At 40.9% G+C, this 14,383-nt stretch overlaps 1 protein-coding gene across 3 annotated transcripts in view; it reads left to right on the top strand.

Moving 5' to 3' along the window:
* The first annotated feature begins 1,141 nt into the window (after positions 1-1,141).
* The window catches only part of RAD54L2 (RAD54 like 2), a 103,064-nt gene continuing 89,822 nt past the window's right edge, over positions 1,142-14,383 (top strand). For all 3 annotated transcript variants that reach the window (XM_089525011.1, XM_089524981.1, XM_089524990.1), the window contains exon 1: positions 1,142-1,278. The gene's annotated coding sequence lies outside the window, so the exon portion shown is untranslated. The remainder of the gene's footprint in view (positions 1,279-14,383) is intronic.

The raw sequence follows: 14,383 nt of genomic DNA, 5'->3' as shown, positions 1-14,383 counted from the left end.
TTGCAAGCTTTGGAAGTCACACTGGCTTCTTCATCAAGCAAACAGGAGAAAGAAAGTGAAGATGTTAGTCATAGGCCTGCATTTTCTGTTTCTAGTTTTAGTTTTATTGTTTTGACGCTGATGTATTCATATGTATTTATGTTTATTTTTGTAGAATGTATGCCAGAGGCAGGTTTATTTTATCTGTTTTTAATTTATTGTCTGTACAGCGCTGTGTAAATTTACAGCACTTTATAAACAAAACTTAATAATAATAATAATCTTTCTGGCCTGGCCTTCCTGTCACACCCTTCGTTTGCCCAAATGTCTCTTCCCCAGCCTTGCCTATTTTAAATTGATTTTAATTTGCATTTTTAGTGTTGGGCTTTTTTGTTTTAGTTTCAAGGTAAGGGATAAGGGGAAATGAGATTGTTTAAAATTGTGTCTGTATTGATTATGTATTCTATTGTAATCCACCTTGATCCTTTTGGAGAGGCAGGATATAAATACAATCTATAACAACAACAACAACAACAACAACAACAATAATAGCTCAGGAGAGGGTTGGCAGAAGTAGGAAAAGGCTTGAAGGCTGAGAAGAAGAAGGAAGCAAAGGGCCTATTATTTGTCCCTGAGGGACTAAGGCCTGAAACACACTGAGGGAAGGACCCAGTTTGAGAGCGCTTTAACTGCCCTGGCTCAATGCTAGGGAATCCTGGGAGCTGTAGTTTTGTGAGGCACTGAGCCTTCTCTGTCAGAGAGAGAGAGAGAGAGAGAGAGAGAGGGCTCTGGTGCCACAGTCATAAACGAGGGCTCCCAGGACTGAGCCGGGCATTGAGCCAGGGCAGTGAAAGCGGTGTGAAACTGGGTCCTCCTTCTTCCCTGAGTGTGTCTGGGGCCTTCCCTCCCAGCTGCCTTGCCCCTCTGCTGCTGCTGCTGCTGCTGCTGCTGCTGTGTCCCAGACTAGGCCCAGACTAGGAGGGGCGGCGGTGGGAACCTTTCTTCTCCCTCGGAACCTTCCTTCTGGGCGCCTGTTGCTGCCCGGGGGAGCCTCTGGGTGGCTCCGGCTGAGGGGACGCTTTACTGCTGCGGACCCCAAGCGAAGGAGGGACGGCGGAGGCAGAGGAGGAGGAGGAGGAGGAGGAGGAGGAGGAGGAGAGGGAGAGGGAAGGAGCAGCAGCAGCAGCAGCAGCACCAGGAGGCGGCGACGGCGACGGCGACGGCGAGGCTGAAGGGGGCCGCCGGGGCGCCTCGCACGCCTCCTCCCGGGGCCCGCCGCAGCCCCAGCCCCAGCCCCAGGTGAGGAGGGGCGGCAGGGCCCCGGCTCTCCTCCTCCTGCTCCCCGGCCTCCCCGGGGGAAGGGAAGGAGAGGCAGGCCAGGCCTCGGCGCCGCTTAGAGGAGGATAGGGCAGGCAGGCAGGCAGGCAGGGATGCAGCCCGGGAGCCATTGCGGGGAGAGAGAGAGGCCGAGGGACAAAAGCCCAGGCACACGGACACACGGCCCTCCCTCCCTCCGCCCCCCGCAGCCTCCCCGTCGCCAGGGGGAGGCACACGGTTCCTGGCCCCTCTGCTCCAGCGCTTCAAGGGTTGGGCTTTCCTAGGCTCCAGCTTTCCTAGACTTGAGCTCTTCTAGATGTGAACCTATTTCCTAGTCTTGAGCTTTCATAGACTTAAGCTTTGCTAGACTTGAACCTCTTTCCCCAGACTCAAGCACTTCTAGATTGGAGCTCTCCTAGACCGATTTCCTAGGCTTGAGCTTTCCTGGACGTGAACCATGCTAGACTTGAGCCTACTTCCTGGACACAAGCTTTCCTAAACTTGAGCCTATCTAGATGTGGGCTCACCTAGGCCTGAACCTTTGTCCTAGACTTGACCTACTTCCTAGACCTGAGCCTATTCCCTAGGCTTTAGCTTTCTTCGACTTGAGCCGACTCCTCAGATGCCTGCTCCCTCAGCCTCTGCCTGATGCACCTGAGGAAGTAGGCTCCAGTCATTGAAGCTATGCTCCCAGCTTCCTTTTTTCCAGCTAGTCTCAAAGGTGCTGCAAGATCACTTCTCCCCCTGATTTTCCAAACCAATACGTCCATGTCTTTCAGTTCTGCCATCAGAAGAAGTAGTGGTAAAGCAAGGAAAGGGATGCATAGGTATAGTTTCCAGACTAACACAGTTTTGTCTTTGGATGCTAACGCCTGAATGTTTCCTGTGGTGAAGTATTACTACCTTTTTCATTTTAAAAAAGTATTTGCTATCCTTTTGTGTTTGTTTGTTTGTTGTTGAGGAAACGGAGGCAAAACCTGGTCCGGAGTGGCTTTTGAGGGAGAGACTGTCTTGTCATTTATTTCTAGTCTTTACCAGCTGTGGTCACAGAAGTGTTGTGATAAAACTTTGGGAACTTCAGACAGGGGTGTACCTGACAGGTTACCTTCTGTTCCTGGTCTTGTTCAAGCTTATCAGACTTCTTCTGCTAGTTGTCTGTACTTCATTATTTGGAAAATCTGTAAGTATTGCTGCTACCAAGGATATGCAAAAGCTTACATGCGTTTTCCTGCTACACATTGTAACGCTGGCCCCATACAGACAGACCAAAATAAAGATGCTTTGGGTCACTTTGGAGGTATGCTGTTTAAATGATGCATGCCTCCTAGGAGTCCGGAAGCTGTGCCAAAGCTGTGCACCGGCCCTTAGGACTGGATCATGGCTTTGGCGCGGCTTCTGGACTCTTAGGACACAGGCATCATTGAAACAGCATACCTCCAAAGCATCCTGAAGCAGCTTGATTTTGGCCTTTCTGTATTGGGGCCACTGACACACATGCAGGAAGGGGGCTGAGTTTGAAAAGTAGTTAGAGACATGAAGGTTATGTATGAGGAAGTCATCACAGGAAAAAAGTTTTCCCAACTTAAGGAGAAGGATTTGATAACAGGAGAAAGAAGCAAAGGAAGCTGATAAAAGACATGTTTGTCCAGAAATGGCTTTTTTTAATTGGAGTGGCGAGTTGAAAATGGAGCACAGTTGGCTTTTGCTTCTTTCTTGCTCACATTTCTTTCTGGTTTGAAATTGAATTTTTTTGCATCTTCCCAACACAACACAGGAACAGCTCTCCTGTGATCCTCTTGGTCAGAGAGTTATGAAAACTCAACGTTTGGACAAGGCAAAGATGGAAGGGAACAGGAAGAGGGAAGGATGGGACCTCTGCCTCTATTCCCTCTGCATTAGCATCAGAATCACAGAAACTGTTGAGGGATGGCTTGAATTTGGTAAGATAAGACCAAAGAGTTTGAAGCAGTTGTAAGAGAAGAGAGGACTGGAGAGGAGTTACCCAATCATTGCAACATGAAAAAAGTGTTTGGAATAATTTGTCAGTAGGGAAAAAAGACAGGAGTGTTTATTTTTTAGTAACAGGTGGAATGGTGTTTTTTAGGATTATGGTGATGTAACATCAGGGCCCTAGCAATAGTTTGAACATGGCTGTAGAAGAAAAGAGAGAGGTTTCTTTTGACCCAAAGCTTGTTTGTTCATATTTGATTGTTGTCCATGCCAGAGAAGTACACTTTTGGATGGGAAAAGCAGAATCTCCGTAGTTAATATTAGTGAGATAATTAAAGCTATTTTTAAAGTTATGCACGCCAGGAATATTATTTTCAGTGAGCAGCTGATGAAGAAAAATTGTCACAGAACACTCAGTTCTAGGTCTAGAGAGAAAAAGCAGACAGAATTAGTTAAATACCTTAAATTAAATACAGGTTGAGTCTCGCTTATCCAAAATTCCTAAATATTCCAAATTATTCCAAAATCTAAAATTGCCTGCATGGGCCTGAGATAGTGAAACCTTTGTTTTCTGATGGTCCAGTGTACGCAAACTTTGTTTTATGCACAAAATTATTAAAAATATGTATAAAATTGCCTTCAGGCTATGTGCATAATAAGGTGTATATAAAACATAAGTGAATTTATTGTTTACACGTGGGGCCCAGCTCCAAGCTATCTCATTATGCATATGAGGCTGAGAGAATGTGACTTGCCCAAAGTCACTGAATAGGTTTCCATGGCTGAGTAGGGATTTGAATCCTGGGCTCCCAGTGTCCTAGTCCAACACTAAAATCACCATACCACTATGGAGGTAGTATGTATTGCATATTATAGAAATGAGGTTAAGATCATATGTTTCCTTAAAGTTCTACCATTTGAGCTATAGAAACAATTGGTTCTCTTCTTAATTGAGTTATTAGTTGATTAAAAAAACCAAGGCTAATAAACAGCATGTTTCTTTTTTATGTGAGAGAGATTTATTGGGGGGGGGGTAACAGAAATAGCCAATGTGGAACCGCCAATACAGTTTTACACGGGCATGCTTTAAGGTGGCTCATACATTCTGTGCATCTAAAAACATTGATTTGCTTTTTCATTTCTTTTCACATATTTCTCTGCTTAATGAGATCTTCAGTTTACAGATGGAAGGTTCACCATTATTAGTACTGCTACTACTACTTTATAATGTATATGTATTATGTAGTTCATAATTGTCTGTGGTGTTTTACAGATCACTGCTTCAGGAAGCTTACAATTCTTAACCCATCAATAAGAAAATAACTGAGAGAAAGGAGAGAATATAGAGGCAGAGAGAAACAGAGAAACAGCATGCATTTGTTTCACCAGCTTAAACTTTGGTTCAAAACACACTGCACAAATAATCCAGTTTGAGATCACTTTAAGTGCCATGGCTCAGTGCTAGGGAATCATGGAAATTGTGGTTTATTGTGGCACCACAGCTCTCGGATAGAGAAGGTTAAATGTCTCACAGAACTACAGTTCCCAGAATTCCCTAGCATTGAGCCAGAGCAGCAGTTAAAGTGTTCTCAAACTGGATGATTTCTGCAGTATGTTTTGGATTAAAGTCACCAGCTAGGATACAGTAGAGTGTAGGAACTAGCAGATTGAACCAAAGGTATTCTGTTCTTTATTAAGAACATTTCCTCAGAGCTGTTGGGTAAAAAAACCTTTGGCCAGCTCAGGTCTCTTCTTTTTATGCTGATGGTTTTCATCTTCCCTGTAGTATTTACTTCTGTGAATCCTTATCAGAATATTTAGCTTTTACATATTAACTAAAGGAATTCAGTTGCTTGGCTTTCTAAAATTTTGCACTATTGCTTTGGAAATTTATCCAAGTTCTCTGACATGTAGGGAGGTCAGGTCCTCTAGACTGTTTTTCCTCATGTAAGTGATTGCAATAAATTAAGATGAGGGGAGGGATTGAAAAACCTAAAGATACATGTTCTGTTTCCATCAGGGGCTCTGTAAGTCATACTTCATGCACTGATGTTTTGATAAGGGATGGGAATAGGGATACGGCAACTCACACTTTCCTTTGGGTTTCGTGCAAAAAAGTTGAGACTAAAGTAGTGAGTGTATATTTACGCCCTGTAATGAACATGATTCCTGTCTAAGTGGGTTTAGATAAACCTCTCTCTGCATTCAGTGAATGAGAAGTTAGCCTTGGTCACAGCTGGAATGGCCTCCATCCCTGACAAACAGCCCTGTGGAACTTTTGCTGAAGAATGTTCATTGGACATTTGTCAGGGAAGTGGGAGGCATTGCTGGTTCTGGTTGCTTCTTCAACCCACTTTATGCATTCTTGCAATGTATGAAAATGGTGTTTTTGTCAGGCTCAGCTCTTTTTCAGAAAAGATTGAGGTCAGTGCTGTAAAACATTGCTTTATTTTCTGCTCCTGCTCAGCAGCCCAAGAAACAGAAATCCAGCAATAAAGCTTTCATTTACACTACGCCTTGTAAATGATGCCTTAATGCAAGGTTCTGCTGGGAACTTGTCAATAATTTTATTTATATCCTTCCTTTTCCCCAAATGTGAGGTGCAAGCTTCCATACTTTACCACCTCTAGGTTGAGGGGTTGACTTTGCCTATCTGGCTCTCTCCAGATCAGTTGTTGCTCCTGGACAGATGCTATAATCTGTCAGAATGCAGACAAACAGATTATACATGAGAGAGACAACTTCTGAGTTAGAATTATATAATTTATTTACTTGTAACAAGACCTCGTGATATAAAATAACATTTAACACAAAGTTTAATAGTCAGAAACTCAGTCATAGTACCAGAAGAATAAGCAGTTAGAAATAATAGTATGTGGTCATGCAGGTTCAATAACCTCTCTTATCAGACCTAATAGTACCAGCCTTTAGGGGCTTTCTAGTCAGGAAAAATCTGACTTTGTCTCTCCTTTTGAGCCTTTGTATCAGATTTTATTGTCACCAAAGTCTGCCTTTTCCAAGACTCCTAAAACTCGGTGCCCCTTACTTCTTGACAGTTTGTGAAATAATTATTACTCATAGATTTCCTTTGATGCATGGTTTAAATATGTATAATCCAGATGCTGAGTCCCAGTCAGGATGATGTTGGCTTTGTGCCTTGTCTGGCAGGTGCCTGCTTAGCTGGCATTCTGTGATGATTTTGCTGACTAAGGGCTTGCTAGGCACACTTTCTTATCTTTTTGTGGTATCTGTCTGTTTTAATCCTGTTTTGTTATTTATCTTAATACATTTATTCTTATCTCTAAGTCACTAAAAGTGATTGTTCTGTACCCAATAAGAGTAAATTGTGTTTTACCTTGGCACCATTTTTAGCTTCCCAGTGTAGTTTTTGGGTTTAACAGTAGAGTTCTTGGCTCAGAGCTTCCTTGACGTGCTTGTGGAATGAGTTAGGTTTACCTTAGCTTTTAATTCTCAAGTTAGTTGATAAACCATTTGTAACATTTCTTTAATGTTATTTGTTATCTATTCCTCTGGCTTCGTAACTGTGAATCACTAAGCATTTTCAGCTGACTTAGAATCATAGAATTATAGAATCAGAATCATTGAGTTGGAAGAGACCACAAGGAACATCCAGTCCAACCCCCTGCCATGCAGGAACTCTCAATCAAAGCATTTTCAGGCAAAAAAGGACCAGGTGTAGTCTGTTGGGCACATTATGTTTGGCACATTAGGGGCAGCGGGGAAAGACTGCTGGTCCTTCCCATATGATAGTCTGAGTAGCACTGATCTAATCTTTAGATGATGTGATACTCAGGTTTGCTCCATGTTTTTAAAATTATGTCAGTAGAGTTAAAACCAGGAAATCTGAACGATTAATGCTGCCAACCATTTAACTATGGCAGATTTTATGACTTTCTGCAATTCCTGTTGGCTAATAAAAATTGTACTTCCAATGCTAACAGTTTTTAGTTGGGAAGAAGTTTTGCATCTCTGGAACCTTTGATAGAGATAAAGCATTACACAAAACAGTTATGCCTTATGTTTAGTAACTTGATGTATAAATTTGGGCTTTCTGGATCCCTGGAGATTACACCTTCCAACGTATCTGTAAACCTAGATGTGTGAAAGATGCCTTTAGTGTGAGAGGCAGTCTGCATATGATCAGAATCACTCCATTCGTTATATTTTCCCTAACTCTCATACTGAGCCCAGGTTTTGAAAACAGGTTATATTGTGAAATATTGCATTATTTTATGTTTCTTGTATTCTTGTTAGAATCTAAAATTATTAATACAGTTATAAAGATTATGATATGCTGCTTTGTTTAGCTCAAAAACTAACTGCATTAAACCAGTGAAGGAAGTGATTATATCCCTGGTGTAGTTTACCACTAGAGCACTGAGGCTCAAAAAGCTTTAATAGTTTGTAGAAAAGAGAGAACTTGTACACGTTTAGCTTTTCAAACTTTTCTGCAATATTGTAACATGGAAGGACTTGACAACTTCATCTTGAATACCTATGTAACTTCTATAGGACTTCTGTTGTTGTTAACTGTTGTCCAGTTAATTTTTATTTATGGCAATCCTAAGAATGAGAGACCTCTAAGACACCCTTTCATCAATAGCTCTAGTCTGGTCTTGCAAATACAGGTCCACGGATTCCTTGATTAAGTCCATCCACCTGTAATATGGTCTTCCTCTTTTCCAACTACTTTCTACCTTGCCAAGCTTCATTGTATTTTCTAGTGAGTCATGTTTTCTCATGATATGTTCAAAGTGTGACAAGATGACAGTTTAGTCATCTTGGCTTTTAGGGTGAATTGAGGCTTAATTTGCTCAGGACCCATTTAATTGTCTTTTGGCAGTCCGGGATATCTGCAGAACATCCCTGCAGCATCACATTTCAAATTTTCTTCCTGTCAGCTTTCTTCACTGTCCAGCTTACACAACCATACATAGAAATTGGAAATAAAATGGCACAGATAATCCTGACTTTGGTATTCAATAATATGTCTTTACACTTGAAGAACCTGTCAAGTTCCTTCATAGTTGCTCTTCCAGGTTCTAGTCTTCTTCTGATTTCTTGACTGCAGTCTCCATTTTGATTGATGACTGAGCTAAGATATAGGAAGTCTTTCAGTGTCTCAGTGTTTTCATAGTCTACTTGAAAATTGTGTAAATCATCACCATATTCTGTTCTTACAGTGGCCTTCTTCCTGTCTTGAGTACAGGTTATACATTAGGATATTGTATATACTCGACTATAAGTCAATTTCATGTATAAGTTGAGGGCAGGTTTTGGAGCTATAATTATGGATTTTGATATGACCTGTGGAGGTCGAGGGTGAAATTTAGGGCCATGTAACAAAGGATGTAAAGTATGAAGCTATGGAAAAGAATGCCAAACAACTTACAAAATTCCAGGAGGCATAACTGTTTGTGCTCATATTAAAAGCTGGATTGATGAGAGAGTAGAGGGAAGTCATTGCTTCCAGGATAGATTAATCTCTTCCTTTTCCCCAGGACATAGTTGCTTTTTACATATAAGAGTTAAAGTACAATACAGTGGGCCCTTCCCTTACGCAGGGGATCCGTTCCCAACCCCCTGCGTAAGGGGAATTTCGCGTATACTCAAGCCTCATTTAAATGAATGGGGCTTGTGTATGTGGCAGTGCAGCGGCGTGCGCACACACCATTACCTCTTCTGGGGCACACTCGCCCTTCTTCTGGAATACAGTATAATGTGGGCGAACTGTACTTACATTGACCCATGGATAAGTCAACCCAGGTTTTTGGAGTCACTTTTTTGACTAAAATTTCTAGACTCATAAATGAGTATATACAGTAATCAAATGTTATGGTACACCCATTTCCACAGTTTTTCATGATCTATACAATCAAAGACTTTGCTGCAATCAATGAAGCACAAGCTGATCTTTTGAAATTCTTTGGTACACTCAATTATCCAACATATATTTGCAATATGGTCCCTCATGCCTCTTCCTCTTCTGAACCCAGCATGGACATCTGGCGTTTATCACTCCAGATGTGTGGAATTTTGAGCATCAGTTTGCTTAAGACTTAGTTTTGAGTAAACCTGTCATAGGTGAAAGCATTTTTGTAAAGCCACAGATGAAATGTCACTGAATCTCCCTTTCATGGATGGATTTTCACTGAATGGATCATACATGATGCAAAGTGTGAGAATGGTTGTTCTTTGTAGATTCCCCCTTTCCTCTGTGTTCTTCATTGCTTCCTGAAAATGTTCCTTGTTGGTTTGAGCAGAACCTCATTTGGTGGTGTTATAGACAAAGGAGAGAATCAGCGACTGTTTCCCGCTTACCCACAATATCCTAATTAGACATTGTGTGTTTGGATTGTGTGCCTTCAAGTTTCCTACTTATGCTACCCTAAGGTGAACTTATTGCAGAGTTTTCTTGGCAAGATTTGAGTACTCAGGAAAAATTCACCTTAGTGGAATGGAATGCTGAATCCTGTCCATTAAACCTGATAGTTAAGTGTGTGTTTTAAACTTTATTTTTTAAAGAAGTAATATTGTATGTAGTATGTTCCAGTGAAATGACTGCAGTTCACCAGGAGACCCATTATTGTAAGATGATGCAAATATTTTTTTTAAAATGGGACAGAAGATACCCCAAAACAGGTCTTGTTACTAAATTTATCAGCCCTAGACTGTTTAACAAATGGTGAAAAGCTGAACATAATCCTATCTGACCTTCAGTAAACTGTATTAAAATGAAAGAAATAATACTGGTTTAGCATGAGAGCTGCGGGATTCAAAATGCACATACAGAACTTGCTGTATTTCACTTGTGTTCCCCACACCCACAAGAACTTGCTGTGCATTATTATTTTGGATGGAACCATCTATGTATATTATACTTGATAGATTTGCATGAGGAAAGCCCTAAGGAGACTACAGTGTATATTTCAGTAAGGGGAGTAGGCTGTACTAAGGGAGGAAAATAAGGACAGCTAAGATTGAATTTGACTAGATATAATTATATGTACTTAAATGTATGTAGTTCCAGATAGGAAATGAAGACTTTGGGGCCCCTGGAAGCACTGGGTTGGGGACGCAGCAGCCGTGCGCCATGCCTCCAACCCGGTGCAAATAGAAGCTGTGAAAGGTGGCTCCTATTTGCGCCCTAGAAGGGACACCATAAGGGATGCAGCATGGCCTTATGAAGCCCTTCGTTTGTAGCGCCGTTTGCGTGCTGTGCATGAGGGACGTCATTGTGGCATGCCCTGAGTAAACATGTGGACGCCCAGCCCTTCTTCAGTCCTACCGCACATGGAGGCCAGTGGAAACTGCCAGTCTGAATTCCCCCTAAGAAATTAAATTGCAGAATTCACAAGAAAATATTTTCTAAAGCTAAAATAAGGTACATTGCAATCTTCTGCTCTGATTTAGAGCTCAACGTTTAAAAAGCAGAAAGGAAAAAAATATTGAACTGAGAGATAACAGGTTTTTTGGACAGTTCCAGGTGGTAGAACTGGAAGAGCAAAAGTCATTAGCAGAGATATACCAGCAGTCTCTCTTCTGTCTCTCCCGTTCCTGCTGAATGAAGGAAAAATAGGTAGGGAAGGAAGGGTGCTGCCTATCTTTTCTCAGTTTGGGCAAGGGAGGGGGTAATGGGGTGGGACCACTGCTTCAATGCCCTGCCACACCAAAAGGGGCTTCTTGCCACTGCCTCTTATCACTGCCTTCATGCTGGATCCTGCTGGAGCATTGACTCATGAATAAGTTGATCCTGTTTTTATGGGTTGATTTTTTGTCAATTTGTTTAGTTATTTATGCACGCGTATATACAGTATATTGCATGGTATGAGAACTGAATCAAAAATGTTGTTGCTGAATGTGTCCATTCAAAATGTGCTGCGTTTCATGGATTATTATAAACAGGAAGACAGTAGGTGGCAGAGAAGGTGTGTAGAGCAAAGCCTAAGTATTTGTGCTATACTAAGCCTTTAAGAGAGAACACAAAATAAGACAGATGGCTGTCTGTCAGGTTTATTTGCAAATCTGCAAAATATTTTCTCTTGAACTGCAACATACTTATGGTGAGGAATGCTGGAAGTTGAAGTACAGGCACATTGGAGGGACGAACACAATTCCTACAACTGATTTCTGGTAACTAAATTATGTATAATGTACATGGAACAAATCTACGGTTCTTCAAAATATCAACTTTTTGTCTTCATGGAATCATGAAGGGTTGTTCTCATGTTACATTCAGCATATGTAAACCATACCCAGCTTGGTGATTTCTACCCTGATACTCTTGTTCACATGCAATGGAGGGTGCATATGTTCATATAGGGCCTTTTGGTTTGAGTATTCAAGCTTCTTTATTAATAAACAATACAAAGAATACATTTGGGAATTTGTGTTAATTTTTAAAAATTAACCATCTGTTCATAGTTTAGTACTACTGATAGATAATAGTGATTAGTAAATAGAGCTACAATTCTAGCATATTCAGTGAAACTTACATAGATTTAGGCTCTGGAAAATTTACTAGTTACATCTAAACAATTATTAATACATATGATTCAGTTATATGGAGTGATTTTTATTTTATCTATCCATTAAAATACTATCATGAAACTTTGAAAATTGCATAAAACGCTAATGGAAGTCTAAAATCAATAGGAGCTATACAAATATGTTTCATAACAAAACAAAAGGATAGGATGGAGTCTAGTGAATTGGATTTCTATTTAATGGGATAGGCCTGTTTGTTGCTATGCCACCGGGGGGGGGGGGGGCTGGGATGCAATTGTAGGACTCATTATGTCACTCTCTGGATTCAGAGCTGTTTCTGCCACTGTTAAGGCAGCATTAGTTGCGGTGTGGTGCTCCTCCATCATCTTTAATTGGTGTTTTTAATCCAGTATTTGCTATTGTTTATTCTCCATGTGCTTGCCTTAGTTTCTTTCTCAGATGTCCCCCTCTATCAGAATTGCCTCACGTATAGCCAAAATATCCTCAGATTTTTCTGTGGCAGCTCCTTAGGGACAAAAAAAGGGTTGTGTTTCAGGCAAAGTTTAGGTGGCTACACTTGCAGCCTAAATAAAGTGAACATGAGTCCATTGGTTCACACAAACATGCGTGTGTTCATTTTACCCAAGTACAATTTTACAATTTGTTTGTACTGATTTTAGAGGCTCCTTACACAACCTAGGATGGACCAGGTGTCACAGGTGTAGAGATTCTCACAAATATTTCACCATTTGTACATGGAGTCTAAACGCATGTACTGTGTAATGTATTAACACCTCTATAGAGTTGGAAAGGACCTTACATTCATTCAGTCCAGACCTCTGCCAGTGCAAAAAATTCACAGCTACAACATCCCTGACAGATGACCACCCAATCTATGTTTTAAAACTTCCATTGAAGAAGATTTCCACACCCTCTCAATTAGTCTGTCTCATGGTCAAGCAGGTCTTCTGTTAGTAAATTCTTCCTAATGTTTAGTTGAAATTTCTTTTCTTGAAATTTGAATCCATTGTTCCACTCCTAACCTTTTGTACAACCCCCAAGATTTCTCTGTCTTCCATTAAGCCCTTTCAAAGATTTGGGGATGGCTATTATATCACCTCTCAATCTTCTCTTTTCCAAGCTAAACATACCAAGCTCCCTCAGTAGTTCCTATAGAGTTTGGTGTTCAGTCCCATTACTGCTTCTACCGGCTTAATCTGGACACATTCCAGTTTGTCAATATGTTTTTAAATGGGGTTGTCCAGAATTGGACAGAGTACAGATGATGTCTGACCAAAGCAGAACAGAGTGGCATAGTTACTTCCCTTGATCAGTTCACTATAGTTCTGTTTATATAACTATAATTGCATTAGCCGTTTTTGATTGCCTGATCACATTGTTGACTCATGTTTAGCTTATGATCTTGTAAGGGCACTAGATCCTTTTTACATGTAGTGCTGTGAAGTCAGGTGTCACTTATTCTATGCTTGTGCACCTGATCTTTCCTACACAAGTATAGAGCTTTACATTTATACCTGCTGGTGTTCATTTTGTTTTACTCCAGTTCTCCCGTCTATAAAGTGCATCTTGAATTTTGATTTTGTGTCTGAAGTATTAGAACCTCCTCCAAGTTTAGTGTTACCTGCATATTTGCTGAGCAGTACCTTAACTTTTGCATAAACTCATTTATAAAAATGTTGAACAATACCAGACTCAGAGCATAACTGTGCAGCACCCCACTTGTCATTTTCTCCAGGATTCTGAGGAACCATTAGTAGGTTCCCTTCAGATACGTTCCATCAGCCAGTTATAAATCTACTCAATAATACCATGGTCTATTTCACAGTTTACCAGCTTGTATGCAAGAGTATCATGAGGGACCCTCTCGACGGCCTTACTGAAATCAAGATATATTACCTCCACAGCATTCTCTTGTTCCATCAAGCTTGCTGCTCTGTGGGGGTGGGGAAGGAAAGAGACAGATTAGTTTGGCATGGCTTTTGAGAATCTTGGGCTATCTTTTAATAATCACCATATTATTTTGTTAATTCTAGAGACAGTTTAATGATCTGTTGTAGAATTTTCCTTGTATGACTGTGAAATAGACTCATCAGTACTTGCCCATCTCCAGTCTCTTTGGGCCTAACTTGTTCTTCTCAAGACTTCTGAAACATTATAGACAAGAGGCTCTGAATTTATGTTTGCCAGCTCCTTCGATAACCTTGGAGGCTGTGCATCTGGGCCTAAAGACTTGTGTCCATTTGAAGTAAGCACATGTTCCCATACCATATCTTTACTATCATGAGCTGTAGTCCTCTCACTATATCATTTATTATATTTTCACCACTGTGAACATGGTTTTTTCTTTTGGGAGAAGACAGAAGCAAAGTAGGAGTTGAGCAGTTTGTCCTTCTCCCTGTCACCCATTAGCATTTTTTCATCTTCACACAGTGTGCCTATCCCTTCCTGTTCCTTCTTTTGTGCCAAACATAGCTGGAAAAGTGCTTTTTGTTATTTTTAGCTTCTCATGTAAGCTTGAACTCATTCTGAGGTTTATCATTCCTGATATTCTCCCTACTAATATAGCTACATGTTTGTACTCTTCCTTGATGATGCCCCTCTTCAATTT

The sequence above is a fragment of the Sceloporus occidentalis genome, unplaced genomic scaffold (assembly GCF_023333645.1).
Source record: "Sceloporus occidentalis isolate IW3139 unplaced genomic scaffold, rSceOcc1.0.p SCAF_1, whole genome shotgun sequence".
Taxonomy (NCBI): domain Eukaryota; kingdom Metazoa; phylum Chordata; class Lepidosauria; order Squamata; family Phrynosomatidae; genus Sceloporus; species Sceloporus occidentalis.
Note: the sequence above shows the minus strand (reverse complement) of the source record. Positions and strands in the feature narration are given on the sequence as shown.